Genomic DNA, 15,083 nt, shown 5'->3' on the forward strand with positions numbered 1-15,083 from the left:
CTATGGTAGAAACTTGCACAGTGTTTATTGTCTGATTTTAACTCAGTGATTCTGAGGAAAGAATGAGATCTGTCCTTTCTAGAACATATTATGAAATAATCATAGTTGCACATGTTCATTTTCAGAATGTTAAAGTAGCAATTTTCAAAAACGACCTTGCTGTGTCTTACAGCATATCAGTTTCAATGCTACTGTCTATTGAAATAAATTTTTAACTACATACATGGGGCAATTTTCACCTTTAGCTACAACCAGGTCAGCAGACAAACTGGTAAAGTTGTCAGCGAGGGGTCAGGACAATTTATTGATCCCATCTGAAATGTTCCATGTGTCACAAAATTTGGGAGGATCACGATCACCTTGATGGTCACTGGTGAGGATGCTTGCCGAGGTCAAGGAAATATCACAGCTCTGTGAATACCTCCTTGTTGAAGCACAGCATTTTTAGCTTAGGAAGCGGTAGGTGAAGGTCTCCCTCAAGAGCCTTGATGGTCCTGCTGATGTCACTTAGGGCAGCTGAAGCTATAGCCCCTATGAGTGAAAATTTGTGCTGCAGTCAGAGTCTATTTAGAAAGATCTAATGCTTTCTCAATATCTAATGCCATTCCATCCAGGATTAAAAAAACTTCCTAAAATCTTCCAATAATCTGGTACTTCCATAAATTCCATAAAATCCTATAGGTGGAAATAAGGAAGAATCTGCAAATTGGATTTAAGTGCCATTTACATAGGGATCCTCATGCAATAGGCACATTTATTTGTGGGTGTGAAGAAGGGGTTTCAACTGAAGCAGCAATCTTGAAAGTATCGGATCCTGAGGCTGATCCATTAGATGTTGACTGATTAAACTATCATGGCTGTATAGTTATAATGCTATATATTTTACAAAGGGTGTTAATCTGACCTTTTAAATGGACACAGCAATTTAGAAGAGATAGTGGGAACTGCAGATGCTGGAGGATCAGAGATAACAAAGTGTGGAGATGGATGAACACAGCAGGCCATGCAGCATCTTCGGAGCACAAAAGCTGACGTTTTGGGCCTAGACCCTTCATCAGAAATGTGGGAGGTGGAGAGGGTACTGAAATGAATAGGGAGAGAGGGGGAGGTGGATCGAACTTGGATAGAGGAGAAGATTGGTGGAGAGGAGACAGACAAGTTAAAGGGGCAAGGATGGAGCCTGTAGAGCTGAGTATATGTGGGGAAGCAGGGAGGGGATAGGTCTGTCTGGGAGGGCGGACAGGCCAAGGGAGTGGGATGAGGTTGGTAGCTAGGAAATGGTGGTATGGCTTGAGGTGGGAGGAGGGGACGGGTGAGAGGAAGAACAGGTTAGGGAGGTAGGACGAACTGGGCTGGTCTGGGGATGCAGTGGGAGGAAGGGTGATTTTTGAAGATGGTGTAATCTACATTGATACCATTGGGCTGCAGGGTTCCCAAGCGGAATACGAGTTGCTGTTCCTGCAACCTTCGGGTGGCATTGTTGCGACACTGCAGGAGGCCCAGGATGGACATGTCATCTAAGGAATGCGAGGGGGAGTTGAAATGGTTTGCGACTGGGAGGTGCAGTTGTTTATTGCAAACCGAGTGTAGGTGTTCTGCAAAGCAGTCCCCAAGCCTCCGCTTGGTTTCCCCGATGTAACGGAAGCCACAATGGGTACAGCGGATGCAGTCTACCACATTGGTAGATATGCAGGTGAACATCAGCTTGGTGTGGAAAGTCATCTTGGGGCCCGGGATGTGGGTGAGGGACAAGGTGTGGGGGCAAGTGTAGCACTTCCTGTGGTTGCAGGGGAAAGTGCCTGGTGTAGTGGGGCTGGAGGGGAGTGTGGAGCAGACAAGGGAGCAATTTAGAAGATGGCTGTTAGGAGTCACATGACTGTTCATAGTCAATTGACTTCAGTCAACAAGACAGGTTAGCTATCTCAGCATCAACCACAAAGGGAGACATGTAGAATTGAATTAATATTTGGATAACACAATTGGTCCTTAAAAGTGTGAGAACTGCAAGATCATGAGACAGGAGAATGAAAAGATCTGGATATCACTTGTAATTTCAATTTCAAGTATATTTAATGCCTTTTTGTATAATGGTGATTTATCAGTGTTACTGTGACATTCATGTTAAGTTTTGTGCTGTTTAATACTCTGTGATGTACCATTTTATATTAATCTATCACAAAAGAGCACTTTAAATTAGTATAATCTATCACAGAAAAGACCACTGTATGTTAGTATAAGAGAGAGAGAGAGAGGGAGAGGGATCACCACCAAAGAGAACACAAGGAGAAAGGCTTTCAGAAATCAAGCACAGTTCTGCTGAAAGAATCCAGGTAATTTGCAAATCCCATAACTGCAGAAGTACTGAGGAATAGGAAAGATAATCTCTTTTGCAAAGCCTGGTATACATACTAAGCCCATCCATGTAAGCAGTTTTCAACTGTTCAACTGTAAAAGCAATCATAGCTGCTGAGCTCTAACTTCAAGTTTTCAACCCTATTCCAAGGACAAGTTTCAAGGAAAATCTTTGACTAAGTATAATCATAACCAACTGATCATATTTTTATTTTTATAGGTATTTTTAATATATGCTTTAATCATTGTATCTGTATTTTATCTAATAACTCTTTCTTTAACTTAGAAATTTGCAACAACAAATGTGTAATAAATTATTACCCAATCTTATTCAAAACTAAAGTTCTGTATCTTATTCTTTTTAAGTTGGAGCACTCAAAAAGCTAAAAGGGGAATAACCAAGCTAAAAATATAGGTCAGGAAAGAAAATACCACAGGAGTCATTGTGAGCCAGTAGGCTTGGTTTCGTACCTCCGTTCCAAAATGCATGCATTAAAAATGAGATGCTTATATTCGTGGATTGGGTTCAACAAAGCCACTTGTAACAACTGTTATAAATGGCTTTGCCTTCTGAATAAATTAATATTAAGCAAAAAGACAATTTCACAACCACATACACGTTTAATTTGCTTTATAATTGATAATATGACTGATATGAAAACAAATTTTGCAGATCAGAAATGATCCTGGGATATACTACAAAACAGACATAGCAAATGGGTAACCAATTTACTGCAGTTTTAGATTTATTTCCCTTGGATAAGTGTTGACAAAGAGTGCAAAATAGACTGCCGATTCACTGTCACTCATTTTGGAAATATGACCAAAGTCACACATGATTCTCAACTTTATTAATGGTGTAGTTATATCCTGACTCAGTATCATAATATTCTCTGTTAAATAGGCCAAGCACCTTAGATACACTGGATAAATCCTCCTATCAAACGGCAGAAAAATCAAAAATCAATTTGAGGACAGAATTTTTCATGCAAGATTTCAGCTCCATTGCTGAGCAACAAGCTAACCAAACAAGTAATGTTCTTTAATACAAGAACAGCCTATTTCATCTGAGGGCTGAGCTGCAGACTGTTCTTGTGTTCTCCTGACAAGACTACAGTTGATTCATGCTTTCGTGGTCCTTTGTGGATATATCTAGATGAGTCATACAAGTTAACCATGCTTTATTTATTCTTTGCCTATGCCAAGTTAGTTGATCTCATCCAATCTTGCTGATTATACAAACACCTTCCAGGGTCCTTAGTTAGACAGGGGGGGAGCCAGAGTTCACGTTCCAATTTATATGTAATTAAATAAATTGTGTGTGTGTTGTGAGATAAGAGACGGTGAGGGGTTGAATGGCTTGGGATAAAGGGAGGAGAGAGTTGTGTTCACTTGCAATACTTCTATTAGGTGAATGCCCTCCTGACCCTTACTACATAGGTGCATGGTCATGTAGTGGAAGATTCCAAGTGGAAAATGCCTTGAGAAGGCTGCACTTCATTTTATATTCACAGGATTTGTTTGCTTTGTATCACTAAGTTTACGATCAGATATTGCTTTTCATGAATTTTCACAATTTTTTTGAAGAATAATGTTAAGATAAATATGTCAAGCCACTGAAGTAGTATCTGAGCAGCTGTTTTAATTCATTTGTATCTTTTGCGTTTTGCCAGTAAGTTATTTTGCAGAGCCTTAAGGAGAATTGGGCTTCAACATTAACGGCCACAATGTTTGTTTCTCTTTTATATACTCATTGACAATGTCAAAATTAGCTCTGCAGTGGATAGAAAAAAAATGAAAGGCAGATGTACATGTCTTAAACCTAGAAGACCTCCTACAGCTCGAGAACAAAGCAAAGCTTATGCTTACATCTGTTTCCATAGCTTGTGCGTCCTGAAGCAGGCCTGCCACACCAGAGACAACAATGTTTTAAAACATTTGTTCATGGAATGAATGTATCATTGACTAGGTCAACAGTTACTGGCCATGAATAATCATTCAGAGGATGGTTAAGAGTCAACCATGTGGCTGTGGGTCCGGAGTCACATAGAGGCCAGGCCATGTAAGGATTGTAGATTGCCTTCCCTGAAAGACATAAGTGAATCAGATGAGTTTTTAGGACTGTTGACAGTGGTGACATGGTTATCATTTTTATTCCAGATTTACTACTGATTCAAACTTCACCATTTAAACTCACATCTCCTGAACAATAGCCTGATAATTCTGGGTGACTGATCCAGTGACATTATCATTATGCCACCGGCTTTGCTAGAGGGGATTCATATCAAGCATGGAGGACCAGCAGACCCTCCTGCTCTTACTGCCCACTAAATATCTATTGTAAGATTTGAAGATTTATAATTAACTTGTCCGACTGCTTTGTAACCTAGAGATTCCATGGTCATCAAGCCCTAGAGTTGGACTTCAACCCAGAATTTCTGGATCAGAAGAAGGGATCTTGCCCATTGTGCCAGAAGACCTCCCCATGTAATATTGAAGCAATGAACCAACGTTTTCCAAAAAGCGGGCTGTTTATGTTCAGAGCAAAGAATGTTACTGATTCAATAGACAATATAAGATGGCTGTATGCCTGTTTTCTGTCCTGAAATTAAAGACAAGTGACTTGAATATAGAGTGGGAGTGAGCAACTTGTTCTTCGATCTTCTTTGCTTCGTTTCGTGGCATATTTCAGGTGGGCACAACTTTTAGTTTTCACCATGAAACTTAATCAAATAATTTTCCTTCTGCAGTGAATCTTTTTTGGATAGTAGCTTCTAATAGCATCAGGAACAAAATCTGGGATGTTAAAATTCTACATTGTGATGACCCTCCCAACACCTTCAATAATTTTTCATATTATTGTGCAAGGTACTGCGCATTTTATGGAGACTTATTAAAATATATTCAGTATAATGGGAATGGCTTGAGAAATTGACTTGTTTCCAGCCCCACCCCAGAACTGGTGCACAGAATGAACTCAGATAATCAAAATGTTTTGGCATTGATTTTAGTGCTTCTGCTGATTACATTAGCACAAACTTTGTACAAGGAGTGTTCAACTGAACAGCGTCACAGGCCAGAACATCTGTAACTTTTGAACTGACGGAAAAGCACAGAAGCTATCGCCGAGTAATATTAAGTTATTTCTGTCCCACAGATTCTCTGAATAAAAGAGGGGGCTACGCCTGCTCTACAAATAATTTTCACCTCACAACCCATAAATATCAACAATTGCCTATGTTATCTGATGAGTTGTATACTGAGAATATTTGTGATGTTTTATACACTGCAGGTTTGCGTTTGATATGGTCCACTGAATCTTTTGCCAATTATAGAATTAACTTGTGATGTTGAGAAAGATTCACATTTAGTTATGCACGATAGGGTACAGACTCCAAAGAAAGTCAAGACTAAACTTAAAACAGCAGCTGGCTTAAACATTATATAATTGAAACATCTGATATCTTGGGCCAGAAACCTATAGGTTCCCATCAGACTATTGAAAGGTCCTCACAACCATTATGTTAGCAGGGAAACTAGGAAAGAGATGCATATAATTGTCATAGTTTATCAAGACTCGGTTAATTCTGTTTTGCTCATTTAACATAGTAAAACACAAGTTATGAAGCAGACAGTACAGCAAACCAACTAATTTATGTGTGTATAGCTTATAAATTTATAACAGACCAATTGGCAGGTGGAGTCACAACATTGAATACACATAGCACGTAGAATCTTTTTTGGTGAATTTTTCGAAGGTAAGTTACACATGCAGCAACAGTGGCTGCATTACTCTACATAAAACTTTTGATGACAAAACATTAAAAATAGAAACAGTGTCTGGATGAAAATTTAACTGAAGGGGATAGGAGACAAAGTGTATATGAAATAATTTTGGGTTTGGTATCTTAAGGTCTGGGACATTGCAATTCCCAAACTTCATGTGCACAGGTTCAGTCAGCATCCACACAAAATTAATATGAACTGATGGATGGCTGACGGGAACAGAATGTCAGAAAGGAAAGGACCATCACTGTGGATCTAAAGAACAGTCTCCTGACACTTAGGGTAGTGGGGTCTTGCTCACGGTCACTTGACTGAGATACAGCATGGCCAGGGACCAGGAGGGAAATGCCTGGTCTTATGCAAAGCACTGATACTTCTTTTGGCTCAGCAATGGGAGTCAAAAATTCTAAAATTATTAGATAACAGTCCGATAGTTACTGCTTGTTTGAATAGACAAGAGAGTGTGGTGAACATCACACATTTCAGGTGCATGATATGGATTTTAGTCTACTGATACATTATCACATTCAATCCATGCAGGAGTCTGTGAATGTTGGTTCTGAGAAGACTTAATAGAGTTTATTTTCAATCCTTAAGCCTCGTGTTAATGGAATGGTAACAACTTAAAATAGAGTCAGTGGCCTTGCGAAAATGTTCAAACGGGCATTGCAACAAGCTTCATATGCCTGCCTGTTCCAGTCTTTAAATGACAGAGCCTTTTAATATGAAAAGCTAAAAGAAGAAATTCTCCACCGGGGTCTGCAGAAGTAACTTCTTCAAAGCAAGAATCTAGTGTACACCCCCACCATCCTTGAGTTAGCAAGTCACATTAGTGTAGATTCTTAATTAAGCTATCATTTCTACACTTTCTGAAATGATATTGATTTTGAATGAGAAGTAATAATGCTGAATAGTCACTTATACAGAAAAGTCAATGTTTATTGTGCCTTAGGTAAGGGTCTTTTTAATGGCACAGTGTTATATATGTTGTCCTATAAAAAAAAAGAAATCTATACTGCTGAATAAACAATGAAATAATTTCCTAACCGAAATAATTAGCAGACAGTAATGTGCAGCATTAATGTTTGCTATTTTGCTTACTGTTTTTCAGCCAAACAGCCTTCAATTGGAGACATTAACCTTTTAAGAGCTGATTTTTTTTTTACTTATGCAACATGCAGGACAGGGAATAGAAATTAGGGAGTGTTGGTTTTTGGGGTGCAGGGGTTGCATTAGATGATTACCCCATGTTGCCTTCTCATCAGAATGACTGCAATGGACAGACCAATGTTGTATAGGCTGTTGATTGTATGCATACTCAGTCAGAAGTCTGGATATATGCACGGAAAGCATGAGGTACAGCTAACTTGCACTTCTTAGCTGTCTGTAATTCTAAAGGAGGTACATTCAGGTCACTACAAATGCTGGGACTGTGTCTAAATGTAACCATGGATGTAAATTCAGGAGCTTTTCCCTACCATCTCGTTGCAGGGACAAAATAGTTCAATGACCTCAAGAGTTTTCAAGGACAGTGAACGCATCTTCAAATGCCATCTGCTAGCCACTGCTCCACCAATCTCACACTTGCAGAATGAACAGCACCTCTGTCACTAATCCACAAATGATCGCCAGTAATCAAGATTCATGCTTGACATTCATATCCTCCATCTTACCCTCAACATGCTTACCCTTGCTACAAACCACACACCTTCATCCTGCAGTTTTCACATACTTTCAGCATTCATCAATTGTAACAACCAGATATACATGCAAGACAAAGTAGCTCTTTGCAGAGAAGCGGTGCAGAACAGGTATGCCTGCATTCTCTAGCTGACCCCTTTCTGAGTCAGTGTAGTAAATTATGCAAAAATTGCATGGTTGGCAATGACTGAGGCTGTTGCAACAAATGCCAATGAGAACGTCCAGAATGATGATGTTACACTATGTGCATTCTCAAGTAACACTTCACACTTATGAAGGCTAGATCAAATGTTGTGAGCAAGGACCATTAAATTCCACAAAGCCTACTTGTGACTCTCGGAAGGAATCAGCTCCTGTGATGATCCAGTGTCTGTGAGATCCACCTACTCTTACTGTTCATGTGAGGGCTGAGATGGGTAAAATGATTTGAATTAGCACTGGCAGATTTTATTTAACTTTGCATTACAAATATACTTGTATTTCACTTCAGATTTATTTAAGTTTAACATAACAATGTTCTGCAACTTGTGGGTCTATTTAATTGCTTTGCTAGACAACTGGCTCTTTAAATAACCCAATCAGGATTGTGTTTTGCTGCTCTTTTTCATGTTTTCTCAGAACACCACCCCTGGTACCATGTGGTATGTGCAATCCTGCCAGCATGTGGTACTGGGAAAGGCTTGTTTGACATAATTCACTGCTTTCATTCTATTTATCTTTGTTTTGTCTGGGCCCTTTTCTACTGATTGCTGTTAGATGATAGCACGATAGAGTATTCACAGAAGAGGCACTGTTATTGGATAACGTGAGGTTTAAATGCATAACAGCAATAAGCACAACTACATTTAGACAGGTATAACCTTAGGGAGCTGGTACAGATATATCTCCTCCCTCTGACAGCTGGAGTAGAACTCTATCTCCTTCCATTGATTAAGTATGATGTCATTAAAAGTTGGCGGTGGAGTAGGACTCTCCAACTGGAGCTCCTCTACTCCTTCTGTTTTATTCTTCTATTCTGTTTCGGATCTCTGTTTTTCTCCCTTTAGTCTCTCAGCAGGTCTTAGCCTGGTCTGCCGGTTTGTGGAGGCTACCAACCTGGTCTCTCAGTGGCTGTGGTGGGCCCTGGCTTGGTCTCTCGACGGCTCTCAGCGTGGTGTCTCAGTATTATGTCGACTGGTCTCTCTGGGGCTCATGGTGGTTAGGTGTGCAAGTGGATCCTACCTGGGGCATGTTCTCAGGGCACTGGGGAAGATCGGAGAGAGAGGAAGCAGTTTCAGCAGCAGCGACCCTATCTGTGGTGGCAGGATTGAGAACACACGTCAGTACCAGATAAGTGGGGGACTCATCAAAGACTGTTGAACTTTTAACTTATTCTTTAATTTTCCAAGTTTAAACTATGAAATACTTTAAACCATTACCTATTTCTTTATTTTTCTACTCTTCTATGAAGCAATGTTAAACTTTTTAAACTCTTGTTTCTCTTGCTACTTTGTGCTTAAGCTTTTATTTGTACCTAGATACCTTGGAAACTAACATGACACCATGTGTGGTGACATTATACACTTTGCAGTCTACGCCTGCCCATCTGTATTTGAGTATATCTAACAATAATGCCTAAAATCTAAATCAATAGGTACAGCCAATCTAACACAGACATTAATTCCTTCAGAAACATTCCAACATATAGATATCCTAACCGCATACTTTGCCACACATTCATTGCTAGATTAATGGTGATATTGTGATTAGTTGGATCCATCAAGACATTGCAAACAGGTACACTGAAATTTCTTCAGGTTTTGTATCTGATATTGCATCCTCCCAATTGGAACGTGCTTCAGCATTATTACCAGGCTTTCTGGTCCTGCTCATAACTGCTGATCTGTATATTTTCTTTGCTGTGATAGAAATAACTTACCCTTTCTGATCTAATCTCTTCTTTGGCATGATTTCAAAGAGGTTAACAAAAGACTCAAATTATCTGAGCTACATCATAAAGAAGAATCACGCTTACATACCTGGGCTATGTAACTGTAGAGGTAGATCTGTGGATTGACTCTCTTAAAAGAAAAATACTCAAATTATTTTATGGGTCTACCAATCAAACTTGAATTTCAGAAGGTACATCCAAATTGCTAATGGTACTCTCTAATGGCAGAGTCACATGCTGCAGTACAGCTATCACATCATGATATAGCTGACTGCATGACTGGAAAACGTGATCAGACCAAAAGGAATAGGAAGACGAGTAGGCCACTTGGCCCCTTGAGCCTGCTGCACCATTCAACAGGATCATAACTGATCCAATATTCCTCATGTCCACTCTCTTGTGATGGTGTGGTATTGTGATAGTCATGGCATTGTCTTCTCTTATTGCCCTCATCTGACCAAAGTTGACAATAACATTGGACATCCGTACATGTACAGGGCATGGAAATCCAAAGGTTTCAGTAGAGATTCCAAGCTCCTCCACAGGGAATAATACTGAAGACTCCTTCAGAATTGAATTGAATTGAATTAGATTGATTGCCACATGCACTAGCATGAGTACAGTGAAAAGTTCACATGTTGCCATCTTGTTGATCATCTTAGGGACAAACGTACCTAGGTACAGATTCTTACGCACAAAGCAGAAAAATAAGGAAAACAAAATTATAAAGTTTAACATTACAGAGCTTCTTACCAAAATTAAGAAAGCTAAAGAAACACAGGTAACAGTTCAACACCATTGTCCAAGCACCTATTATTCTTGCAATGAGAATCTCCAGTTTTACATATTTAGCCTCACGGCTGCTGGAAGCCTGGAGATCCCCTTAACATCTCTCCAAATCTGCCAATAAAAAGGGGAAATACTTCGCAAAGACTACTAAATCTTTACGGGATGTTTTCTTAGAGATCAGTGGTAAGAGCTGTCACTCCAACGTTGACTATAAATTCCAAACCAGAAAATTTAAATAGCAAGTTTCTTCAATTAGAAACAGGGTATATAAGCTGGAGCACACATTGAAATTGGTAGGTATGATGTTGTGGGTGTCACCAGGACAGGGCTGCAAGGGCATCTGGGCTGGGAACTAAATATCAAAGGAGATGCATCTTATCAAAAGGACAGCTAGATGGGCAGAAGGGTCAAGGTTGCCTCGGTTAATAAGTAAAGAGATTAAATCAAGAACAAGACGTATTTGGAAGATGTAGAATCTGTGTGAGTAGACTTGTGGAACAGCAAAAGTGAAAAAGATCATGAAGTGCCCATTTCTGATGAAGCGTCCCGACATGAAACGTCAGTTTTGCTGTTCCTCTGATGCTGCCTGGCCTGCTGTGTTCAGCCAGCTCCACACTGTGTTAACTCTGACTCCAGCATCAGCAGTTCTTACTATCTCGAAGATCATGAAGGTTGCTATGTACAGCTCTCCCAGCAGAAGTCAGGTAATCAGGAACGGCTCTATGACAAGAATCATGAGTGACCCTCAATATGGAGATGGATTGGGAAACTCAGTTTGGATCTCAAGAAAAGGAATTTATGGAATGTCTACATGTTGGTTTTTTTGGGAGCAGCTGGCAGCAGAACACATGAACAAACAGGCAATTCTGGATTTTTTGATGTGTAATTAGAAAGACTTGATTAAAAAGCTGAAAGTGGAGCTACCCTTCAGGGCCAATGACCATAATGTAATAGAATACACCCTGCAATTTGAGAGGAGAAGCTTGAATTAGATGTAACAGTATTACAATTGAGTAAAGATAACTGCAAAGACACGAAGGAATAGCTGGCCAGAGTTGATTGAAGGGGTGGGGGGGGGGGTGCGAGCAAGAAAGATGATGGAGCAGCAATGACAGGAATTTCATAGAATCATTGAATCCCTACAGTGTAGAATCAGACTATTCATCCCATTGAGTCCACACCAACCCTCCAAAGAACATCCCACCCAGACCCACCCACGACCTTAGATAGTATGGGCAATTTGGCAAAGTCAATCTACCTAACCTGTTCATCTTTAGATGGTGGGAAGAAACCAGGGCATCCAGAGGGAAACCATGCAGAGACAGGGAGAATGTGCAAACTCCACATAGACAGTTAACTGAGGCTGGAATCAAACCCGGGTCCCTGGCACTGTGAGCCAGCAGTGCTAGCCACTGATGAATGTCTGGGACAATTTGGCAGGCACAGCAGAAATTCATCCCAAGGAAGTAAAAACATACCAAGGAGAGATCAAGGGAACAATTGCTGACAAAGGAAGCCAGAGATAGCATTAAAGCAACAGACAAAGCATACATGGTTAATGGATTGGAGGCCGTTAAAAACTAGCAGAAGGGCAGCTAAAGAAGTAATGATGGGGAGGGGGTGCGCGACGTAATAGGTAGAAGATGAAATATGAGGATAAGCAAGCTAGTAACATATAAGAAGATTTCAAGTGTTTTTTAAGCATATGAAAGATAAGAGATCTACGAGTTCAAAATGCAAGCAAGGAGCAGTCAGCCAATCTGTTTCCATTGGTTATGCATGAAAGAAAGACATGCTGTAATTCGGAAATGTGTCTGGCAGTTTGTATACAGCACGGTCTCACAAACAGCAATGTATGTTAAGATAGCTTGCCTTTAGTTATTGTGGTTCCAGGCAAAAATTACTTATACTGAGAACTCCTCTGCCGCCCTTCAAAATAGTGCCATGACCCCCTTTTATATGGACTGCAGATACAGCCTTACTTTAATCTCACAGCCAAAAAAAAGTAGCACTTCTTTAGTGGTGCACTGCAGTGAGCAGAGAAGATGGTAGAGCAGCAATAGTATGGGTATCTAGGGGTCATTTGGGAGGTACAGCAGAAATTCCTTTCAATGAAGAAGAAACCTACTGAGGGGTGGATGATATAATCATGGCTAAATAGTCAGGACCAGAATCAAAGCAAAAGAAGAAACAAACAATGTGGTAATGATTAATGGGAAGCCAAGGGATTGGGAAGCCGTTAAAAACTAGTAGAGGATAACTTAAGAAGCAATAAGGGGGGAGGAGATGAAATACAAGAGTAAGCTAACTAGTAATAGAAAATAAAATTGTAACAGTTTTTTTTACTTTTAAAAGGTAAGAGAGAGGCAAGAGTGGTCTTTGGACATTGGAAAATGAGGCTTGAGAAGTAGAAATGGGAACAAAGAAATGGCGGAGGAACTGAATTGGTATTTTGCATCAGTTTTCCCAGTGAAAGCATATCAGGTCTTTAACAGAGTTGGGGATGCAGAAGTGATTGTAGTGGCCATCACTAAGGAAAAGGTGTTTGGGAAGCTGAAAGGCTTAAATCATCTGGACTGGATGGACTACCACCCAAAGTTCTAAAGGAGATAGCTGAAGAGATTATGGAGGCATTGGTGGTAATCTATCAAGAATCACTGGAGCCAGGGAAAGTCCGAGAGGACTTGAAAATGGTAAATACAATACATCTGTATAAGAAAGGAGGGAGACAGAAAACTGGAAATTTTAGGCCGGTTCGCTTGACATCGGCCAATGGAGAGATTTTGAGTCCATTATTAAAGATGAGATTGTGGAGAACTTAGAAGTGCACGGTAAAATAGGCCTGAGTCAGCATGGTTTCGTCAAGAGGAGGTCATGTCTGACAAATCTGTCGGAATTCTTTGCAGAGTTAATGATCAAATTAGAAAAAGGAAGTCAGTGGATATCATCTGTTTGGATTGCCAGAAGGACTTTGACAACAAGCCACACAGGAGGCTGCTACATTTGATAAGAGCCATGGTGTTAGGGGCAAAGTACTGGCACAGATAGAAAATTAGCTGACTGGCAGAAGGTAGAGAGTGGGCATAAAGGGGCCCTTTTCAGGATGGCTGCCAGTGACTTGTGAACTTCTGCAGGGGTCAGTGTGGGACCACCACTATTCACATTATATATTAACAACCTGGACAAAAGAACTGAGGAATTGTTGCTAGGTTTGTAGATGACACTAAGATAATTGGAGGCTCAGGTAATGTTGAGAAGGCAAGTGTCTGCAGAAGTACTTGGAAAAGTTAGGGAAGTGGGCACAAAACTGCAGATGGAACATAATGTTGGAAAGCGTGAGTTTATGCATTTTGGTAGAAGAAAATAGAGGCATTGAGTGTTTTTTTTAAATGGGAAAAAAGCTTCAGAAATCTGAAATGGGACTTTGGAATCCTTGTTCAAGATTTTCTTAAGGTTAACATGCCAGCACAGTTGACATTAAGGAAAGCAAATACGATATTAACATTCAGTCAAGATGGCTAGAATATAACAGCTGAGATGTACTGCTAAGGTTGTATAAGGCTTTGGTCAAACAATATTTGGAATATTGTGAGTGATTTTGGACCCCCCCCCACCCCCGCGCCATCTCAGAAAGGCCTTGGAGAGGGTCCAGAGGAAATTTAAAATCTTGGAACAAAAGTCTTTTCATATGAGCAGCTGTTGAGGACTTTGAGTCTGTACTCAATGCAGTTTAGAATCATAAGTGAGAATCTGATTGGAACTTACAGAATGCAGATAGGCCTGGATAAAGTGGACTAAAGAAGATTTTTCCATTGGAGACACTAAGAAACAAGGGCAGAGCTTAAAGTGAGGGGATAGCTCTTCAGAACTGAGATGATGTGAATTTTTTTTACCCAGATGGTGGTCAATCTGTGGAACTCTTTGCCATAGAAGGCTGTGAAGGTCAAGTAATTGAGTATTTTTAAGTCAAAGATAGATAAGTTCTTGCTTCATCGAAGGATCAAGAGTTTCAAGGAGAAAGTGGGAGCATGTTGTTGAGAAACATATCAGCCATGATTGAATGGCGGAATAGACTCTGGGCTGTGTAGCCTAATTTTGCTCCAATAACTTACAGTCTTATGTGAGGGGTGTATTGTGGTGTTACAGAATGGGAAGGTTTCCACTCTACCACCAATTGACGCTTTAAATGGTAATTAGTGCTGGTTTATGACCCTATTCTACCACCACTGGTACTCAACCAGTGCTCAATTGAGGGACCTGGCATTGAGAAGGATAGCTTGCTTAGACACACATCCTACCTTTGTTGTTAACCTTCTCCTTGTCAGTAAAATCCACCCATGGTCCCCATCCTGCCATTAATCCACTGAAGCCTGAGCCATTGGCAATCCTGGATCTTGGGTGTCATCATTAAAGGCAACAACCATTGTGTAATGATTGTAACAAGGTCGGCCAGGTGGACCTCGTAGAATCTGAGTTCCTGTTTGTGACTGTTAGTCTGGTCCCATCAGGGAGCCCTGGTTGACAG

The 15,083-nt window shown here is 40.3% G+C and overlaps 1 long non-coding RNA gene across 2 annotated transcripts in view; it reads right to left on the reverse strand.

Moving 5' to 3' along the window:
* Positions 1–3,111: 3,111 nt before the first annotated feature.
* The window catches only part of LOC132209585 (uncharacterized), a 167,731-nt gene continuing 155,759 nt past the window's right edge, over positions 3,112–15,083 (reverse strand). Inside the window, exons 7-8 of one of the 2 annotated variants that reach the window (XR_009445751.1) lie at positions 14,857–15,072; positions 3,112–4,437 (exon numbers count right to left, since the gene is read on the reverse strand). This is a non-coding gene — a long non-coding RNA (uncharacterized LOC132209585). The remainder of the gene's footprint in view (positions 4,438–14,856; positions 15,073–15,083) is intronic. The other variant, XR_009445753.1, reaches the window with a different exon arrangement.

This window comes from Stegostoma tigrinum, chromosome 5 (genome assembly GCF_030684315.1).
Source record: "Stegostoma tigrinum isolate sSteTig4 chromosome 5, sSteTig4.hap1, whole genome shotgun sequence".
Taxonomy (NCBI): Eukaryota; Metazoa; Chordata; class Chondrichthyes; order Orectolobiformes; family Stegostomatidae; genus Stegostoma; species Stegostoma tigrinum.